The 17,285-nt window shown below is 41.7% G+C and overlaps 1 protein-coding gene across 1 annotated transcript in view; it reads right to left on the bottom strand.

Annotated features, from left to right (window-relative positions):
- Window positions 1-17,285, bottom strand: part of LOC139763342 (uncharacterized) — a 305,437-nt gene that overhangs the window by 60,256 nt on the left and 227,896 nt on the right. The window lies entirely within an intron of this gene.

Below are 17,285 nucleotides of genomic sequence, written 5' to 3'. Positions count from 1 at the left end.
GAGGTGGACGGATAGAGTGAAAAAGATTTTAAGTGATCGGGGCTTGAACATACAGGAGGGTGAAAGTTGTGCAAGGAATAGAGTGAATTGGAACAATGTGGTATACCAGGGTTGACGTGCTGTCAAGGGTTTGCAGTAGGGCATGTGAAGCGTCTGGGGTATACCATGGAAAGTTTTGTGGGGTCTGGATGTAGAAAGGGAGCTGTGGTTTCAGGTACATTACACATGACAGCTGGAGACAGAATGTGAACGAATGTGGCCTTTTTTTTCTTTTCCTAGCACTACCTCTCACAAGTGCACACACGCATGGTAGGGGGCTGGGATGCTATTTCATGTGGGGTGGGGTGGCACTGGAAATGGATGAAAGCAGCAAGTATGAATATGTACATGTGTATAAATGTATATGTGTGTATGTATATGTATGTATACACTGAAATCTATAGGTATGTATATATGTGTGTGTGTGTGTGTAGGCATTTATGTATATACATGTGTATGTGGGTGGGTTGAGCCATTCTTTCATCTGTCTCCTTGCGCTACCTCGCTAATGCAGGAGACAGCGACTAAGTATAATAACATAATACAATAATAATAAAACATATACATATATTTCTCCCCTATCCCTGGGGATAGGGGAGAAAGAATACTTCCCACGCATTCCCCGCATGTCACAGAAGGCAACTAAAGAGGATGGGAGTGGTGGGGCTAGAAACCCTACCCTCCTTGTATTTTAACTTTCTAAAAGGGGAAATAGAAGGAGTTAAGCAGGGAGTGCTCATCCTTCTCGAAGGCTCAGATTGGGGTGTCTAAATGTAACAAAGATGAGAAAAAAGGAGAGACAGGTAGTGTGTTTGAGGAAAGAAACCAAAATGTTTTGGCTCTGAGCGAAACAAAGATCAAGGGTAAAGGGGAAGAGTGGTTTGGAATGTCTTGGGAGTAGAGTCAGGGGTTGGTGAGAAAACAAGAGCAAAGGAAGGAGTAGCACTACTCCTGAAGCAGGAGTTGTGGGAGTATGTGATAGAGAGAAAGAATGTAAACTCTAGATTGATATGGGTAAAACTGAAAAAGAATGGAGAGAGATGGGTGATTACTGGTGCTTATGCACCTGGTCATGAGAAGAAAGATCATGAAAGGCAGAGATGGGTGATTACTGGTGTTTATGCACCTGGTCTTGAGAAGAAAGATCATTAGAGGCAAATGTTGTGGGAGCAGCTGAGTGACTGTGTTAGTAGCTTTGATGCACGAGACCAGGTTATAGTGATGGGTGATTTCAATGCAAAGGTGAGCAATGTGGCAGTTGAGAGGTATAATTGGTGTACATGGGGTGTTCAGTGTTGTAAATGGAATTAGTGAAGGCCTTGTAGATTTATGCACCGAAAAAGGACTGGTGACTGGGAATACCTGGTTTAAAAAGAGATATACATGAGTATGTGTATGTATGTAGGAGAGATGGCCAGAGAGCATTGTTGTATTACGTGTTAATTGATAGGCGCATGAAAGAGAGACTTTTGGATGTTACTGTGCTGAGAGGGGCAACTGGAGGGATGTCTGATGATTATCTTGTAAAGGCGAAGGTGAAGATTCATAGAGGTTTTCAGAGGAGAAGAGAGAATGAGCTTGAAAAGGAGACTTGTGTGAGGAAGTACCAGGAAAGACTGAGTGCAGAATGGAAAAAGGTGAGAGCAAATGACGTAAGGGAAGTGGGGGAGGAATGGGAAGTATTTAGGGAAGCAGTGATGGCTTGTGCAAAAGATGACTGGCATGAGAAAGATGGGAGGTGGACAGATTAGAAAGGGTAGTGAGTGGTGGGATGATGAAGTAAGACTATTAGTGAAAGAGAAGAGAGAGGCATTTGGACAATTTTTGCTGGGAAGTAGTGCAAATGACTGGGAGATGCATAAAATAAAGAGGCAAGAGGTCAAGAGTAAGGTGCAAGAGGTGGAAAAGAGGGCAAATGAGAGTTGGGGTGAGAGAGTATTATTAGAATTTCTGGGGGATAAAAAGATGCTTCGGAAGGAGTTAATAAAGCGCATAAGACAAGAGAGCAAATGGGAACATTGATGAAGGGGGCTAATGGGTAGGTAATAACAAGTAGTAGTGAAGTGAGGAGGTGGAGTGAGAATTTTGAACGTTTGTTGAATGTATTTGATGATAGAGTGGCAGATATAGGGTGTTTTGGTCGAGGTGCTGTGCAAAGTGAGAAGGTCAGGGAGAATGGTCTACTGAACAGAGAAGAGGTAGTGAAGGCATTGCGGAAGATGAAAGCCGGCAAGGCGGCAGGTTTCGATGGTACTGCAGTGGAATATACTAAAAAAAAGGGGTGACTGTGTTGTTGACTGTTGGTTGGTAAGGATATTCAATCGAGTAACAAACTACAGTCACCAACTTCTGTAGTTTATCACCCAAATCAGCCACCAGCGCTGTATCATTAGTGAACAACTGACTCACTTCCAAAGCCCTCTCATCCACAACAGAATGCATACTTACCCCTCCCTCCAAAACTCTTGCATTCACCTCCCTAACCACCCCATCCATAAATCAAATAAACAACCATGGAGACATTATGCACCCCTGCCACAAACCGGCATTCACTGGGAACCAATCACTTTCCTCTCTTCCTAATCATACACATGCCTTACATTCTTGGTAAAACTTTTCACTGCTTCTAGCAACTTACCTCCCACACCATATACTCTTAAAACCTTTCACAAAGTATCTCTATCAACCAGATCCATAAAAGCTACAAACAAATCCATCTGTTTTTCTAAGTATTTCTCACATATATTCTTCAAAGCAAGCACCTGATCCACACATCCTCTACCATTTCTGCAACCACACTGCTCTTCCCTAATCTGATGCTCTGTGCATGCCTTTACCCTCTCAATCAATACCCTACCATATAATTTCCCAGGAATACTGCTTCCCTAAATACATCCCATTCCTCCTCCACTCCCCTTATGTCATTCGTTCTCACCTTTTGCCATTCTGCACTCAATCTCTCCTGGTACTTCCTCACACAAGTCTCCTTTCCAAGCTCACTTACTCTCACTACTCTCTTCACCCCAACATTCTCTCTTCTTTTCTGAAAACTCTCTACAAACCTTCACCTTCAAAGATAATGATCTGACATCCCTCCAGTTGCCCCTATCAGCACATTTACATCCAAAAGTCTCTCTTTCACATGCCTATCAATTAACACATAATCCAACAATGGTCTCTGGCCATCTCTCCTACTTACATACATATACTTATGTATATCTCTCTTTTCAACCCAGGTATTCCCAATCACCAGTCCTTTTTCAGCACACAAATCTACAAGCTCTTCACCATTTCCATTTACAACACTGAACACCCCTATACACCAGTTATACCCTCAACTGCCATATTACTCACCTTTGCATTCAAATCACCCATTACTATAACCCGGTCTCATGCAACAAAGCTGTTATCACACTCACTCAGCTGCTCCCAAAACACTTGATCCCAGTATACTCTATTACTCAATTCACTCTATTCTGTGCACACCTTTCACCCTCCTGCATGTTCAGGCCCTGATCACTTAAAACCTTTTTAAAAAACACTCCATTCTTCCCTCTCCAAAATCTTTTTAAAAAAACACTTCATTCTCCCCTCTCCTATATGGTCTCCCAGTCCCCCCCCACTTATGACACAAATATCCTCTCTGTCAACCTTTCTGCACTTATTCACCTCACATGTCCAAACCACTTTAACACATCTTCCTGTGCTCTCTAAGCCACACTCTTTTTATTTCCACACATCTCTCTTACACTTTCATTACTTACTTGATCAAACCACCTCACATCACATGCTGTTCTTAAACATTGAGTTTCAAACACATCCACCCTCCTTTGCACAACCCTATCTATAGCTCAAGCCTTGCAACCTCGTTATATAAATGAAACTACTTTTCCTTCAAACATACCCATTTTTCCCCTTAAAGCTAACCTTATCTCTTTCCACACATTTTTCATCATTCCCAGAATCTTCACCCCCCTCCCCCACCCCATGGCTCACTTCACTTCCATGGTTCCATTTGCTGCTAAGTCCACTCTCAGATATCTAAAACACTTCACTTCCTTCAATTTTTCTCCACTGAAACTTACATTCCAACCCTGCTGCACCTAATAACCTTGCTATCTACATCTCTGACACCTGCTCCAATTGGAACTCCCTAAAGGGGGTGGCCACAGCAATAGAGTTTTCATAACTAGTGAACTCCAGTGCTTCTTCTCAGCCTTCAGTGCCTCACCCTTAATAGGACACTGGCAGAAGGCAACTCTAGTGCAGTGTTTGTAAAGGCTGCTACCTAAAGTTTCTGCTCCTACCTACTACTTCTACCTAAAGTTTCTATCTCTTCTATCTATTGCTCCTACCAATTTCTAAAAAGGCAGGGCTAGCCCATAGTGCATACACAGGAAAATCTAGTTACAAAGAATGAGTTGTGTGCTTTAAGTGTTGTCAAGTGCTACATATGACAAGGAGAGATTGTGTGCTAGTAGACAGAATTCCAGCAGTCCACGAGCAAGTGATACAAAAAGAAAGTCCACGCACAAGTGATACAGAAAGAAAAGACAAATACCTGGGTCAGAGAGTGCAACTTGACAACCAATGAAGTGCTGGCTCACAAAGCAGCCAACAGTAACCCTCCCAATACCCAGGTGGGCAGTACTGGTAATATACCTACTGGCCATCAGCTGCCTTCCAACTACTACCTACAACCTTGCTTTTATTCAGCTGGTGGATGATTCATGTGAGAAACTGCAGAAGCTGGTGACTGAGTTTGGTAAAGTGTGTGAAAGAAGAAAGTTAAGAGTAAATGTGAATAAGAGCAAGGTTATTAGGTACAGTAGGGTTGAGGGTCAAGTTAATTGGGAGGTAGGTTTGAATGTTTCCCATTTTAGAAAGTTAATACAAGGAGGGGAGGATTTCTGGCCCCCCGCTCCCGTCCCCTCTAGTCGCTTTCTACGACACGCGAGGAAGAAGGAGTCACGCGGGGAGTGCTCATCCTCCTCGAAGGCTCAGAGTGGGGTGCCTAAATGTGTGTGGTTGTAACCAAGATGTGAAAAAAGGAGAGATAGGTAGTATGTTTGAGGAAAGGAATCTGGATGTTTTGGCTCTGAGTGAAACGAAGCTCAAGGGTAAAGGGGAAGAGTGGTTTGGGAATGTCTGGGGAGTAAAGTCAGGGGTTAGTGAGAGGACAAGAGCAAGGGAAGGAGTAGCAATACTCCTGAGACAGGAGTTGTGGGAGTATGTGATAGAGTGTAAGAAAGTAAATTCTCGATTAATATGGGTAAAACTGAAAGTTGATGGAGAGAGGTGGGTGATTATTGGTGCATATGCACCTGGGCATGAGAAGAAAGATCAAGAGAGGCAAGTGTTTTGGGAGCAGCTGAATGAGTGTGTTAGTGGTTTTGATGCACGAGACCGGGTCATAGTGATGGGTGATTTGAATGCAAAGGTGAGTAATGTGGCAGTTGAGGGAATAATTGGTATACATGGGGTGTTCAGTGTTGTAAATGGAAATGGTGAAGAGCTTGTAGATTTATGTGCTGAAAAAGGACTGATGATTGGGAATACCTGGTTTAAAAAGCGAGATATACATAAGTATACTTATGTAAGTAGGAGAGATGGCCAGAGAGCATTATTGGATTACGTGTTAATTGACAGGCGTGCGAAAGAGAGACTTTTGGATGTTAATGTGCTGAGAGGTGCAACTGGAGGGATGTCTGATCATTATCTTGTGGAGGCTAAGGTGAAGATTTGTATGGGTTTTCAGAAAAGAAGAGTGAATGTTGGGGTGAAGAGGGTGGTGAGAGTAAGTGAGCTTGAGAAGGAGACCTGTGTGAGGAAGTACCAGGAGAGACTGAGTACAGAATGGAAAAAGGTGAGAACAATGGAAGTAAGGGGAGTGGGGGAGGAATGGGATGTATTTAGGGAATCAGTGATGGATTGCGCAAAAGATGCTTGTGGCATGAGAAGAGTGGGAGGTGGGTTGATTAGAAAGGGTAGTGAGTGGTGGGATGAAGAAGTAAGAGTATTAGTGAAAGAGAAGAGAGAGGCATTTGGATGATTTTTGCAGGGAAAAAATGCAATTGAGTGGGAGATGTATAAAAGAAAGAGACACGAGGTCAAGAGAAAGGTGCAAGAGGTGAAAAAAAGGGCAAATGAGAGTTGGGGTGAGAGAGTATCATTAAATTTTAGGGAGAATAAAAAGATGTTCTGGAAGGAGGTAAATAAAGTGCGTAAGACAAGGGAGCAAATGGGAACTTCAGTGAAGGGCGCAAATGGGGAGGTGATAACAAGTAGTGGTGATGTGAGAAGGAGATGGAGTGAGTATTTTGAAGGTTTGTTGAATGTGTTTGATGATAGAGTGGCAGATATAGGGTGTTTTGGTCGAGGTGGTGTGCAAAGTGAGAGGGTTAGGGGAAAATGATTTGGTAAACAGAGAAGAGGTAGTGAAAGCTTTGCGGAAGATGAAAGCCGGCAAGGCAGCAGGTTTGGATGGTATTGCAGTGGAAATTATTAAAAAAGGGGGTGACTGTATTGTTGACTGGTTGGTAAGGTTATTTAATGTATGTATGACTCATGGTGAGGTGCCTGAGGATTGGCGGAATGCATGCATAGTGCCATTGTACAAAGGCAAAGGGGATAAGAGTGAGTGCTCAAATTACAGAGGTATAAGTTTGTTGAGTATTCCTGGTAAATTATATGGGAGGGTATTGATTGAGAGGGTGAAGGCATGTACAGAGCATCAGATTGGGGAAGAGCAGTGTGGTTTCAGAAGTGGTAGAGGATGTGTGGATCAGGTGTTTGCTTTGAAGAATGTATGTGAGAAATACTTAGAAAAGCAAATGGATTTGTATGTAGCATTTATGGATCTGGAGAAGGCATATGATAGAGTTCATAGAGATGCTCTGTGAGAGGTATTAAGAATATATGGTGTGGGAGGAAAGTTGTTAGAAGCAGTGAAAAGTTTTTATCGAGGATGTAAGGCATGTGTACGTGTAGGAAGAGAGGAAAGTGATTGGTTCTCAGTGAATGTAGGTTTGCGGCAGGGGTGTGTGATGTCTCCATGGTTGTTTAATTTGTTTATGGATGGGGTTGTTAGGGAGGTAAATGCAAGAGTTTTGGAAGAGAGGGCAAGTATGAAGTCTGTTGGGGATGAGAGAGCTTGGGAAGTGAGTCAGTTGTTGTTCGCTGATGATACAGCGCTGGTGGCTGATTCATGTGAGAAACTGCAGAAGCTGGTGACTGAGTTTGGAAAAGTGTGTGGAAGAAGAAAGTTAAGAGTAAATGTGAATAAGAGCAAGGTTATTAGGTACAGTAGGGTTGAGGGTCAAGTCAATTGGGAGGTGAGTTTGAATGGAGAAAAACTGGAGGAAGTGAAGTGTTTTAGATATCTGGGAGTGGATCTGGCAGCGGATGGAACCATGGAAGCGGAAGTGGATCATAGGGTGGGGGAGGGGGCGAAAATCCTGGGGGCCTTGAAGAATGTGTGGAAGTCGAGAACATTATCTCGGAAAGCAAAAATGGGTATGTTTGAAGGAATAGTGGTTCCAACAATGTTGTATGGTTGCGAGACGTGGGCTATGGATAGAGTTGTGTGCAGGAGGATGGATGTGCTGGAAATGAGATGTTTGAGGACAATGTGTGGTGTGAGGTGGTTTGATCGAGTGAGTAACGTAAGGGTAAGAGAGATGTGTGGAAATAAAAAGAGCGTGGTTGAGAGAGCAGAAGAGGGTGTTTTGAAGTGGTTTGGGCACATGGAGAGGATGAATGAGGAAAGATTGACCAAGAGGATATATGTGTCGGAGGTGGAGGGAACAAGGAGAAGAGGGAGACCAAATTGGAGGTGGAAAGATGGAGTGAAAAAGATTTTGTGTGATCGGGGCCTGAACATGCAGGAGGGTGAAAGGAGGGCAAGGAATAGAGTGAATTGGAGCGATGTGGTATACCGGGGTTGACGTGATGTCAGTGGATTGAATCAAGGCATGTGAAGCGTCTGGGGTAAACCATGGAAAGCTGTGTAGGTATGTATATTTGCGTGTGTGGACGTATGTATATACCTGTGTATGGGGGGGGGTTGGGCCATTTCTTTCGTCTGTTTCCTTGCGCTACCTCGCAAACGCGGGAGACAGCGACAAAGTATAATAATAAATAAAAAAGTTTGAATGGAGAAATACTGGAGGAAGTAAAGTGTTTTAGATATCTGGGAGTTGATCTGGCAGTGGATGGAACCATGGAAGCAGAAGTGAATCATAGGGTGGGGGAGGGGGCGAAAATCCTGGGTGCCTTGAAGAATGTGTGGAAGTCGAGAACATTATCTCCGAAAGCAAAAATGGCTATGTTTGAAGGAATAATGGTTCCAACAATGTTGTATGGTTGCGAGGCGTGGGCTACGGATAATAGAGTTGTGTGCAGGAGGGTGGATGTGCTGGAAATGAGATGTTTGAGGACATTATGTGGTATGAGGTGGTTTGATCGAGTAAGTAATGTAAGGGTAAGAGAGATGTATGGAAATAAAAAGAGCGTGGTTGAGAGAGCAGAAGAGGGTGTTTTGAAATGGTTTGGGCACATGGAGAGAATGAGTGAGGAAAGATTGACCAGGAGGATATATGTGTCGGAGGTGGAGGGAACAAGGAGAAGTGGGAGACCAAATTGGAGGTGGAAAGATGGAGTGAAAAAGATTTTGAGTGATTGGGGCCTGAATATGCAGGAGGGTGAAAGGCGGGCAAGGAATAGAGTGAATTGGATCGATGTGGTACACCGGGGTTGACGTGCTGTCAATGGATTGAATCAGAGCATTTGAAGCGTCTGGGGTAAACCATGGAAAGTTCTGTGGGGCCTGGATGTGGAAAGGGAGCTGTGGTTTCAGGCATTATTGCATGACAGCTAGAGAGTGAGTGTGAACGAATGGGGCCTTTGTTGTCTTTTCCTAGCACTACCTAGCACACATGAGGGGGGAGGGGGATGTTATTCCATGAGTGGCAAGGTGGCGATGGGAATGAATAAAGGCAGACAGTGTGAATTGTGTGCATGTGTATATATGTAGGTGTCTGTATGTGCATATATATGTGTACATTGAGATGTATGGGTATGTATATTTGCATGTGTGGACGTGTATGTATATATATGTGTATGGGGGTGGGTTGGGCCATTTCTTTCGTCTGTTTCCTTGCGTTACCTCGCAAACGCAGGAGACAGCGACAAAGCAAAATATATAATAATATATATAATTTTCCTTTCACAACCTATTCCAAAATCAGTCACTAAATTCAGTAGTTTCTCACTCAAATCAGCCACTAGTGCTGTATCATCACTGAACAACAACTGACTCACTTCCCATGCCCTCTCATCCCCAACAGACTGCATACTCAAGCCTCTCTCAAAGGCTCTTGCATTTACCTCCCTCACCATCCCATCCATAACAAAATAAAAAAACCATGGTGACATCACACACCCCTGGCACAGACCAACCTTCACTGAGAACCATCACTCTCCTCTCCCATTCATACACATGCCTTATAACCCTGATATAAAGTTTTCTCTACCTTTGCAGCTTACCCCCACACCAAATGTTTTTGAGACCTTCCACAAAGCATTTCTTTCAACATTTTCATATGCCTTATCCAAATCCATAAATGCCACATACAAATCTATCTGTTTTTCTAAGTATTTCTTACACACCTTCTTCAAAACAAACACCAGATCGACACATCCTCTACCACTTTTAAAACCACACTGCTCCTCCCCAATCCAAAGATCTGTACATACCTTCACCCTCTCAATCAATACCCTCCCATACAGCTTAACAGGTATACTCAAAAACTTATACCTCATCAGTGGAACACTCACCATTATCTCCTTTGCCTTTATAGAATGGTACTAGATATGCATTCTGCTAATCCTTAGGCATCTCACCATGATCCATACATAAAATGAATATCCTTTTCAACCAATAAACAACACAATCACAGCCTTCCTTAATAATTCAACTGCAATACCATCCATTCTCACTGCCTTGCCACATTTCATCTTCCACAAGGCTCTCATCAGGCTTTCACCACTTCTCTCTTCACCAAACTACTCTCCATAACTCTTTCACTTCGCAAACCACCCCAATCTATCATCAAACACATTTAACAATCCTTCAATAATACTCCAACTCCTCACTTCATCACTACCTGTTACCACTTCCCTTTTGCCCCTTTGCTGATGTTCCCATTTGTTCTCTTGTCTTTCACACATTATCTACCTCCCTCCAAAACATCTTTTAATCCTCCCTAAAGTATAACGATGCTCTCTCAACCCAACTCTTATTTGCCCTCTTTTTCAACCCCCTGCACATTTCTCTTAACCTCCTAACACTTTCTCTTCCACATCTCTCATTCATTGCACCCCTTCTTTTGTATGTACTGCTCAAACACTTACCTTTTCTCCTATACAGGCAACTTTACTTCATCCCACTACTCACTACCCTTTCTAATTTGCCCACCTCCCATCTTTTGCATGCCACACGCATCTCTTGCACATGCCATCACTGCTTCCCTAAATACCTCCCATTCCTCATCCACTCCCCTAACATCACTTGCTATCACCTTTTGCTATTCTACACTCAATCTCTCCTGGTATTTCTTCACACAAACATGTAAAAATCCTTATCCTCACCTCAAGATAGTGATCAGACATCCCACCAGATGCCCCTCTCAGCATATTTACATTGAAAAGTCTTTTAAATGCCTATCAATTAATATTTATTTATTTATATTTATTATACTTTGTCGCTGTCTCCCGCGTTTGCGAGGTAGCGCAAGGAAACAGACGAAAGAAATGGCCCAACCCCCCCCCCCCATACACATGTATATACATACGTCCACACACGCAAATATACATACCTACACAGCTTTCCATGGTTTACCCCAGACGCTTCAATGCCTTGATTCAATCCACTGACAGCACGTCAACCCCGGTATACCACATCGCTCCAATTCACTCTATTCCTTGCCCTCCTTTCACCCTCCTGCATGTTCAGGCCCCGATCACACAAAATCTTTTCACTCCATCTTTCCACCTCCAATTTGGTCTCCCTCTTCTCCTCGTTCCCTCCACCTCCGACACATATATCCTCTTGGTCAATCTTTCCTCACTCATTCTCTCCATGTGCCCAAACCACTTCAAAACACCCTCTTCTGCTCTCTCAACCACGCTCTTTTTATTTCCACACATCTCTCTTACCCTTACGTTACTCACTCGATCAAACCACCTCACACCACACATTGTCCTCAAACATCTCATTTCCAGCACATCCATCCTCCTGCGCACAACTCTATCCATAGCCCACGCCTCGCAACCATACAACATTGTTGGAACCACTATTCCTTCAAACATACCCATTTTTGCTTTCCGAGATAATGTTCTCGACTTCCACACATTCTTCAATTAATACATAATCTAATAATACCAGTTGAACATCTCACCTACTCACATGCATATATTTGTGTATATCTCTCTTCTTCTAGGTATTAACAATCACCAGTCTTCTTCAGTACACAACTTGACAAGTTCTTCACCATTTCTATTCATAACACTGAATATCCCATGCACACCAATTATACCCTCAACTGCTACATTACTTATCTTCATATCTAAATCACCCACCAATAATATGTGGTCTCGTGCACCAAAACTGCTGACACACTCACTCAGCTGTTCCTAAATCATCTGTGTCTCATGATCTTTCTTCTCATTGCCAGGTGCATAAGCACCAATAATTACCCATCTATCACCACCCACTTACCGTTTTACCCACATCAACCTAGAATTTACTTTCTTACACCCTATCAGACACTCCCACAACTCCTGCTTCAGGAGTAGTGCAACTCATTCCTTAGCTCTTGTCCTCTAACCAACTCATAACTTTACCCCTAAGACATTACCAAACTATTCTCCCCCTTTACCCTTGAGCTTTGTTTTGCTCAGAGCCAGAACATACTACCTATCTCTCCTCTCTTCTCATCTTTGTTAAGAGCTAGAACATCCAGGTTACTTTCCTCAAACATAGTACCTATCTCTCCTCTCGTTTCTTATTGGTTACATCCACACATTCAGATACCCTAGTTTGAGCCTTCGAGAAGGAATGAGCACTCCCCGCCTGGCTCCTTCTTCTGTTTCCTTTTTTAGAAATCGAAATACAAAAAGAGTGGGCTTCCAGACCCTTGCTCCTACCCCTTTGAGTCACCTTCTAACCCAACCAAATTTTCATGCACATTCTATTCCAATAAGAAACAAAAAAAATTACTAAAAATGACAATATCCTGAAAAATTTAATTAGTCAAGAAACAGTAGTGGTACCTGAGTTACATTTAAACATCAGCATTACATCCACGAATCAATTCCATACATACGCTCAAACCACTATTTATTAGTCCTCACGTTAATTCTTCACCATTGATATGCTAACCCAGCAATCAATTCCATATGTATGCTCAAATCACTGTTTATTATTCCTCACATTAATCATTCACCACTGTTACTTTACTGAATGCTTTCATCACAGCAGTCCTACTAACCACTTTATACTGTGTAAGGGATTTTCAATACCACAAGAAATGTCACTTGTTCATTTCAGTTCACTAGAACATAATTTTCAAAAGGGAATGATATATAACTCAACCTGGTGCAACACTGTGTACATGTACTTTGTGCCCTCTACCTCATGCTGCTCCACTGCCAAGTACAATAGGTACTCTAGAAGCACTGTCATGCATATGTAGTATGCTGTGTGTATTTTTGAATGTGTTTTAGTCACAAACAAATTTGAAAATTTAGGGTTTTCATCACCAATATCTACCATCCTGCAAGACTGTCACAGCTTCACAAATTACTGCATACTACGAAGGTGCAACTCTTGTACAGGTCTCCACGAAAATTTCCACTTACACCAATGTATGGAAAAAATTTTGACTGCAGCATTTGTTAACAATGTGTACAATGCCACTGCAATAATTCATGGTGTGTATTTGCATCAAGGCAGATGTGACTCATTCAGGTATTGTAAACATGCACACCCCTAGTTATGGTGAACAGCAAAAGAAAAAGGTACTAGGGCATATGTGAACTGGCAGTAAATGGGTTAAACTTAAATTCATTTCATTTTCAGAGTCCATATACATCTAATCATACTTGTTTTAATCAAATGCAATCTTCTCTGAGCCTGACAGTGAAGTGCATATAAGTCAACTTGCAGTTCCTTTTAAGATATTGTGTGGAACTGTTCAGTACATGCTACTAGGTCCAATACATAAAAAATGGTCTACGACCTGTACACACAAAGATATGATAATACATGATTCTTTCACAGTCTAGGTTAACAAAACTCTACCAAGTTACTAAAACCCACTAGCAGTTGACAATACCCTGAGTCTATTCTAATCAACTGTTTCTAGACTACTTCTGCCCACAGTTCTGCATACATACTGTACCAGTAAAGTTATAGACATTTCTCTAATGTATCCATTTATGGTGTAAAATCCCTATGGACATTTGCCTTAGAAAAAACAGTGCTCCTTTGACCCAGGCTACTGTCTTTTCTTTTTGCCTCACTCGAACAAGGACTCCTGGTATTCTGTTAACAAACATACAATCTCTCCTTGTCATACATATCTGACAAGTACTCAACTCACACAACTGATTTTTTCCTAACTCTAGATTTTTCTGCAAGGAGTGCTAAGCACTAGCCCTGCCCTTGGTAAAATGGTAGGAGCAATAGACAAAAGTAATAGATAAGAGCTCTACACATGAACATTAAGTAGAAATATTCAGCAGAAACAGTTAGTAGGGACATTAGCTGGAAGCATTAGGTAGAAGTAGTAAGATGAACATAAGTAGACACATAAGGTAATAGTAGTTGGTGGAAACATTAGGTAGGAGCCTCTGAAAACACTGCACTAGAGTTGCCCTCTGCCACTGGCCTGCTATGGGTGAGGCATTATAGTTTAAGAAGCAGCACTGCAGTTCACCAATCATGGAGACTCTTTTACTGTGGTCATCCCCTAGAGGGAGTTCCCAAAGGGATAATGCATCAGAGATATATATAGAGAAATAGCAAGGTCATTTTTTGTACAACTAACTGCCTAGACTATACACATATCACTGATTGAAACTTCATGAATACAAAGCATTCTGTGTCATAGGAATGGGTACAAAAAGCCTTGTGAGGACTTGTTACTATCATTCAGTATAGCGGAATGGACACTAACAAGTTAACATGAAGCAGTAAGTAGGAAAACCATGAAACAGATAAAATGTAACGTCTAACAAGTACCTCCTTTATTTTCTTAGACAGGCTGTACCTCTCTAATCCGGCACTCCATGGTCTGGGAACTCCCACAGTCATCATGATATGTTTTGAATCTGCAGTACTATGTGCCAAAATCTGTATACATTGTAGCCAAGCTAATCAACAGTCCTGTTAACTTTTTATATTCAGAGTTTTGCTGAAAATAAAAGCTAAACAAGTTTGAAGTTTCAGAAAAATTTGAAAGGTGCCAGTAGTACAAAATTAGACAGTGCACTTGTACAGAGGTTTAAGCTCCAACATAATGAACATCTCAGCATTTCTGCAGAGATGCTTATCGAGCAAGCCAAAGTTTTTCATAAAGAACTAAAGCTAAACTATGACTGTGAATATTTGCAAGGATGGCTAAACAACTGTTAGTGGAGATATGGAATTTCAGCATACAGTGTGTACGGAGAAAAGCATAGTACTGACACAGAAGCTTGTAGTGTTAGGTCGTATAAAAAAATCGATAAAAACTCAAACAACCAACAGCAATAAAGAGTGTACAAGCTGGCTGCCTGGCTGTCACTGATGCAGTGCAGGCTGGTTGCCTTGATGATAACAGTAAAACAACAGTAACAAGAGTCAACCAAAGCCAACTACCAACCTATGGTCATTCATCACATTAAGTAGTCATCACAAAGCTGCAACAAAGTTTGCAGATGAATTTGCACAGTTAGTGGCAGCAAAAAACTTAGCCCAACAACAAGTGTATAATGCCAAAGAATCTGCCCTGCATTAGCGTTGTATGCTATGAAAAACCCTTACCCACGATACTGAGGAGTCTCCATCTGAGGTAAACCGATGAAACAACAGAAACCTGGTTTGAAAGTCTTAATGGTTGCATTATTTCCTATTCTAAGCTTTGATCTACCTTTGATAACACGGCAATATGTTTGAGGAATGGGCTGGCAAGATCAGGGGTTGGAAATGTTTACACAGGGGGTTCCCTTAGGGGTAAATTTCTGTTTCCCTGTATTTTCTAAGGTTTGGCAATGGCCAGGTCCCAAGGTTGCCTGAAGAAAGAGGTTCAAACTGTACTTATTTGCCTATTCCTGAGTTACCAAGCCAATGACACAAACAGACAGTGAAAGGCGACATCTGTTCTCATCCATTCTCAATCTGACACATAATTCTTATCATCATTATCATAATACAACCCCAAAACACCTTCTGTGGGACTCTTGCAGCTTTAAGGCTGCATTGCAATCAGTGGGAGGGAATAACATGGACTCCTTTAGAGTGGGGAGCTCTTTGACAAGGCTCTACTCTTTTTGTTCACTGACAAAGGTGATTTTTTTTATTTGCAGTATAACCCCATGCAGGGAGTTCAGTAACAACTCTGATGACTTATATTAAGGCCAACAATTGTAAACTGGATACCATATCATAGAAAACATAACAATATCAGAATGACCTCAGGTTGCATTCAAAACCTCACACATTCAATATCATGTTTTGTATGGGGTAATCATAAATCTGACTAATATCAGGGTAAGTAAGGGAGCCTGATTTAATGCATAGAAATTACTGCTATATCAAATCCATTACGTTCTAAAATCTATTCAAACTGGAGGATACTATGACCCTAACACAAATGAGATTAGATGGGTAGGTTACATGATGAATAAAAAGTCACCTTAAACAAAGTTGCATCACTGTCACAGGACAAAAGGAGAACAATCTCATCAATAAAGTAAGTAAGGGGATGACAGTGTTGTTGATTTGTGACTTAGAATTTACATTGTAAGTATGGATCATGGTGAAGAGCCTAAAGGTTTAGTAGAATGCATGTAAAGTGCTGCTATGTAAAGTCAAGGGAGATAAAAGTGAGTTTTCGAATTGCAGAGGCATGAGTTCACTGAGTGTACCTGGTAAGTTGTATGGAAGTCTGGTGATTGAGAGGGTGAGGGAATGCACACACTAAAATGGAACAATGTGATTTCAGGATGCAGGGTATGGGTTATAAATGAGAATATACAGAAGAGGGTGAATGTGGTGGAAACTATATGTATGAGGACAATATGTGGTGTAAGGATTCTTATTTTTTTCACACATGCAAACCATTTCCCACATGAGCAAGGTAGCATCAAGAACAGATAACTGAGCCTAAGAGGGAAAAATCCTCACTTGGCTCCTTACTCTGTTCCTTCTTTTGAAAAGTAATACAGGATGGGAGGATTTCCAGCCATTGCTCCTGCCCTTTAGTCACCTTCTATAACACACATGGAATACATGGGCAATATTCTCTCTCCCCTATCCACTGGGATAAAATAGGAAAGTTAAGAGATAGTGAGAGTTTGAACACTTGATCAAGTAACTAATGACAGGATAATGTTAGGGTAGGAGAGAAGTGTGGAAGTAATATGACTAAGATTGAAAGAGGTGATGAGGGTATGCTGAAATAGTTTGGATATATGGAAAGAATGTGAGTTGATAAAAACAATATATGTGTCAAAAGTGGAGGGGACTAGGAGAAAGGGGAGACTAATTTGGAGACTGAAAGATGGAGTGAATAAGATTTTGAGTGTTTGGGACAGAAGGGTGGAGGGTAAGCAAGGGATAAGAAAGAATTGGAGTGATGTGGTATAGAGGTGGCAAGTGCTGTCAATGGAATGAACCAGGGCATATCAAAAAGCTTGGGGAAACCACAGAAAGTTCTGTGGGTCCTGGAAGTATATGGATTTGTGGATTACATGCATGACACATGACAGCTACAGAATATATATAAACAAATAAGGCTTGTTGTTTATCTGTTCCTGGAGCTACCTTGTAATAAAGGGAACAGTATCATGTTTCATATTCAACAAATAAACTTCACTTTCTGCTTTAACTTTCTTAAACACCAAAAATTTGCATTATTTCATGTCTGCATTAGACTTTTTATTCTGGCAAATGCTACAAATATCATCACTGACGATAACTC

The sequence above is a fragment of the Panulirus ornatus genome, chromosome 46 (assembly GCF_036320965.1).
Source record: "Panulirus ornatus isolate Po-2019 chromosome 46, ASM3632096v1, whole genome shotgun sequence".
Classification (NCBI taxonomy): domain Eukaryota; kingdom Metazoa; phylum Arthropoda; class Malacostraca; order Decapoda; family Palinuridae; genus Panulirus; species Panulirus ornatus.
This window is presented reverse-complemented; position numbering and strand designations above follow the sequence as displayed.